The sequence below is a fragment of the Chenopodium album genome, chromosome 25 (assembly GCF_948465745.1).
Source record: "Chenopodium album chromosome 25, dcCheAlbu1.1, whole genome shotgun sequence".
Lineage (NCBI taxonomy): Eukaryota > Viridiplantae > Streptophyta > Magnoliopsida > Caryophyllales > Amaranthaceae > Chenopodium > Chenopodium album.
The window spans coordinates 31,173,306-31,179,305 of NC_137858.1; positions in this window are offsets into that span (position 1 = coordinate 31,173,306).

A 6,000-nucleotide genomic window follows, 5' to 3' on the forward strand; every position below is an offset into this window, starting at 1 on the left:
CTTTTTTTGGTTGTGTGATAAGCCTTATAACCAACTAAGGGGTTTTTATTTTTCTTTTTTTTTTAAAACAAAAAATTGGGCTTAGCATTATTTTTTTTTTGGGCCAAGGGGGTGGCCATAGCCCAACCCAGGCCCCCCAATTCCGCCCCTGGGCTGTAATATATTTGTAAAAAAAAAATTATGAGAATATGTATTTGTGAAACTGATTCACTTAAACTTGAATAAGAGAACTAGAGAGAGAAAATGCAGAAATTAATTTGGGAATTTATTTCTCCAAAAGTATGAGCTCAATGTATAGCTTGTAATAACTATTGATAGCCTACCTTCTAACTAACTAGCTGACTAGGAAAAGCTATAAATATAAAATACAAATAATGTAATAGCTATGCTGAGCTGTACAATTCTGTTATGCTTCATAACAGAATATTGAAGCTTCTGGAAGAAGCTGTTGTACAACCTACACCCCCTCCTCAAGCTGGAATGGAGTGACAGAAGAATCAGGAACAACAATTCCAAGCTTGAGCACCAAAGTCATGGGTTATTCAGCACCACACTACAACAAAATAAAGCAAAGGTAATAGTGCAAAATCATTGCCTAATATAAAAAAAGTGTTGCCTTGTAGCTAAGGCAACACATATATATGCCCCCGTTGTCGATTCATAAGGCAACACATATATATGCCCCCGTTGTCGATTCATAAGGCAACACATTTTTATTCAAAGGCAATAATTTTGAAAGGCAAGGTAAAATGATACATAAGGCAACACTTTTACAAAGACAACAACTGAAAAATGTTGCCATATAAGGGAACAATGCAAAAATGTTTCTAAATGTTGCCACTCCCTAGCATTTAGTAGTTGGTAGGGCTTGAACTCGTGACCTTAAAGTCACAAGGTGAGTTTCCCACCAACTACACCAAACTTGATATATATATATATATATATATATATATATATATATATATATATATATATATATATATATATATATATATATATATATATATATATATATATATATATATATAAGGCAACACTTTTACAAAGACAACAATTGAAAAATGTTGCCATATAAGGGAACAATGCAAAAATGTTTCTAAATGTTGCCACTCCCTAGCATTTAGTAGTTGGTAGGGCTTGAACTCGTGACCTTAAAGTCACAAGGTGAGTTTCCCACCAACTACACCAAACTTGCTATATATATATATATATATATATATATATATATATATATATATATATATATATATATATATATATATATATATATATATATATATTATATATATATATATATATATACTACCTCCGTTATCTATTACTTGCAACTTTTGCCTTTTTAGGATGCTTCCAATTACTTGCAACTTTTCACTTTCTTTCCTTTTTTGGTAAATTTTTTTAAATGAGATTACAAAAATACCCTTACTAATAATGTTAAAAACACACTTAGATAACTTAATTACAACTCATTAAATTAATAATTTCACTTATTTAACATAACTATTCTCACCCAATTCCAATTTACCCATACTTATTCAATCAAAAATCCAACCCAACAAATCATTCCGCCATCAGATTCATCTTCCAATAACTCATTCGAACACCACCTTCAATATCAATGTCGCCGCCGCCATTTCCAACCACCACCTACAACATCGCCGCCTCTAAACACCGCTACAACGTCGCCTCATCCACCTGTTATTTAGATCTAATGGTTTGAGAGCTGGGTGGTTTGAATTTCGATGGTTTCGGGTTGGGGATTTCTAGTTTCGAGATGAGCGGGGGGTTTATGGGAGGTTTCAAAATGGGCTAGGGCTTTTGTGGTTTTTAGGATGGGTACGGTGGTTTAATTTTTGGTGGTTTTGGTTGAGTGGGAGTTTGATTTCCGGTGGTTTCAGGTTCAGTGGATGGTTTCGGGTTGACTGGGGGTCGGGTTTTTGGTTTCGGGTTGAGTGGGTGGTTTTTGTTTAAGGGGTGCGGTGGTGGTGAGGTTGGAATTAGGGGCTGTCGGCAGATGGTGAGCTTCGATCTGGGGTTTGGCGATGGTGGGTTTGGGTTTGTGAGGGTGTCGTGCCGATCTGGGTATAGGGGATGTCAGCGAAGGGTGGTGGTGGTGGCGGCGATGGCAGGTCTGGGTTTTAGGAGTGAGTCAGTGGTGGTGGACTGGTGGTGTCTTGGGTGGTTATTTAATCACTTTTAATTTTTTCTCTCTCATACTTAATCACATACCCTTATATCCCTTAATAACAATTATGAAAATTTGATTTGGGAACCGTGTTCACCCCCAAAGTTGCATGTAATAATTAACGGAGGTAGTATATTATCATATACATATATATATATATATATATATATATATATATATATATATATATATATATATATATATATATATATATACATATACATATATATATATACATATACATATATATGTATATATATATGTATGTATGTATATATGTATATGTATGTATGTATATATATGTATATATATATATATATATATAAGGGAACAATTCAAAAATGTTTCTAAATGTTGCCACTCTCTAGCATTTAGTAATTGGTAGGGCTTGAACTCGTGACCTTAAAGTCACTAGGTGAGTTTCCCACCAACTACACCAAACTTGTTATATATATATATATATATATATATATATATATATATATATATACATATATATATATATATATATATATATATATATATATATATATATATATATATACATATATACATATATATATATATATATATATATACATATATATATATATATATATATATACATATATATATATATATATACATACATTTATATATAAATGTATATGTATATATATAAATGTATGTATGTATATATGTATGTATATACATGTATATATACATGTGTATATATATATATATATATGTATATATATATATATATACACACACCTACCATAAAAGCAACATCTTAAATTATGTTGTCTTTTTAATATAAATGTTGCCATAGATGGCAACATTTATATTGACGTTATATTTTTAAACAATAGTTTTGCTATTGTTATATTTTCATGCAACAATTATTATGTTTGTTGTCTTAGACAAGAAAAAGGTAACACTTTAAGCGATTGTTGCCTTATATAGTTTAGGGCAACACATTTTTTTCTGTTACTTTACTTTAAGGTAACAAATAAATATTGTTGCGTTAGATTATTAAGAGTAACATTTCTGTAAGTGTTGCAATCTTAAGTGTTGCCTATTGTACCAAGGGTTTTTGTCATTATATCAACCAACTGGTCAGTAGAACTAACATGATGAATCTTCAGAAACCCAGATTCTATATTCTCCCTGACATAATGCACATCTATCTTAAGATGCTTAGTTCTTTCATGCACACAAGGATTTTCTGCAATGTGTTTAGTAGAAATATTGTCACAAAACAAAGGAATAGGCAGAGGAGGATTTATTTGCAAATCTGAAAGCAAATTATTGATCCAATTAATCTCACTTGTAGTATAACTCATACTACGATATTCTACCTCAGTTGAGCTCTTGGAAACCACCTTTTGTTTCTTGGTTTTCCAAGAAATCAAGGAAGAACCCAAGAACACACGGTAGCTAGTGAGAGATCTAGCAGAAAAATCACAAGATCCCCAGTCTTCATCACAGTATGCTTTAACCTTTAGAGTTGAATTTGCTGAGTAAAATAGACCATGATGTAGGGAACCTTTCAAATACCTCAAAACATGTAGGGCAGCTTGAAAATGAGGAACTCAGGCTCAACAAGGAACTAACTTAAATGCTGAACAACATATGAGATGTCAGGCCTTGTCATATTAAGATATAACAATTTACCAATAATCCTTCTATAAATCTCAGGATCAGAAATTCTATCACCATCAAGCTTGTTGAGCTTTAAATCTCTAGGCAAGGGAAACTTAGCAGGCTTATAGTCCATCATAGATGTATTCTCTAGCAGATCTAGAACATACTTTCTCTGATTGAGCATAATACCAGAATTAGATCTGGTAACTTCAATGCCAAGAAAATACCAAAGTGGCCCCAAAGAAAGATTTGTACCAGCATTTAGTAGATCATCCACATATGTGACCACAATTGTAAAATCGGAACCAAAAGAAGTGAACATAGAATAATCATACTTGGACTGTACGAAACTAAGAGACTTCAAAAATCTGCTGAGTTCTAGATTCCATTGCATGGAAGCTTGCCTAAGGCCATATAAAGACCCCTTTAATTTGCAAACCTGTCCAAGTTTGGCCTTAGAATAGCCAAGAGGAGGATGCATATATAGTTCTTCATCGACATTCCCATGCAGAAATGCATTATTAATATCTAATTGATGCAATTCCATGCCACAAGCTGCTGTAAGAGAAATGACAAGTCTAACAGTTGTAAATTTTGCAACTGGACTGAAAGTATGCCTAGAATCCTTCCCTTTGATCTGTCTATCACCCCTTGCAGCAAGTCTTCCTTTGCATCTTTCAACTGTACCATCTGGATTAAATTTGGTTTTATAAACCAATTTACATCTAATAAGTTTAATACCTTTTGGACAATCAACTAACTCCCATGTTCCATTCTTCTCTAAAGCATCAAGTTCCTTGTTCATTGCCTCAACCCAAACTGGATCCTGCTTAGCTTGATTATACGAAGTAGGTTTAACATCTGACAACAAATTAGCCAGACTAGGGAGTTGATCTTTATGCAAGGAAGAAATAGCAGGAAAAGCATAATCATTAAAACTAGAAGAACCAAAAGAACTTGCTTGACCAGGAAGACCAGCAAAAGGAACAATGAAACCTTGCAACTTAGAAGAAGGTTTAATTGGTCTAGAAGATCTTCTCTAGATAGGAGGATCAGACCTGATTCCAGAATCAACTGGAATAGGAACTCCAAGAACACGACAGAATTAGAAGAAACACTAGGATCCGGCAATGTATGCTGAGCATTGGACACAGAATCTGAAGATGAAGACATAGTACACTCGGAAGACCCTTGATTTATACAGAAAGGAGAAGTATTAGATGGAAAAACTGCAGGATTAACCATAGATCCATGCTGAGAAGTAAAATCCGCAGATTCCATGACATGTGAATTATCAGACTTGAAAGGAAACACATCCTCAAAGAAAGTAACGTCCCTGCTTAAAACAATCTTCCTATTCTAGCTCCAAATCATATAGCTTGTATCCCTTTTGACCATAAGGATACCCTACAAAAATACATTATTTCTTAGCCCTGCTAGCAAACTTGTCTAAAGTGCATAACACAAACATCCAATGACTCTCAAATGATCATAAATAGGCAATTGCTTCATCAATGCTTCATAAGGTGTTTTCCAATGTAACACTGAACTAGGCATGAGATTAATCAAATAGGTTGCAGCAAGTAAAAAATCAACCCAAAACCTGATTGGTAAACCAGCATGAAACCTCAAGGCTCTAGCAGTCTCAAGAAGATGCTTGTGTTTGTGTTATACCTTACCATTTTTCTAAAGTACCCCAGGAAAACTCTTTTGATGAACTATCCCTTTATTAAAAAACAGAACAGAACACACATCTTGAATGATCTCAGTCCCATCATCACTTCTAATGGTCTTGACAAAAGAAGAAAATTGATTTTCTACATAAGCTAGAATACCCTTGATAATAGCAAGAACTTGAGTCTTACTATGGACCAAATGAGTCCAAATAACTCTTGAAAAGTCATAAAGTATAGTTAGGAAATAATGGGCACTAGTTAAGGTAGAATGCCTATATGGTCCCCTGAGGTCAACATGTAATAACTCAAAGGCACAAGAAGCATAAGAGGTAGAAATAGGAAAAAGGATGTTCTTGAACTTTTGTAAAAATACATGATTCACAACAAAAATCACTGATTTTATTTGAATCAAAAGGAACTGTCAATTTGGACAAGTTCTGTACAGAGATATGACCTAGCCTAGAATGAAGTAAACCAAGCTTAGGCCTAGAAGAACTAACTTGGCAAGAAACA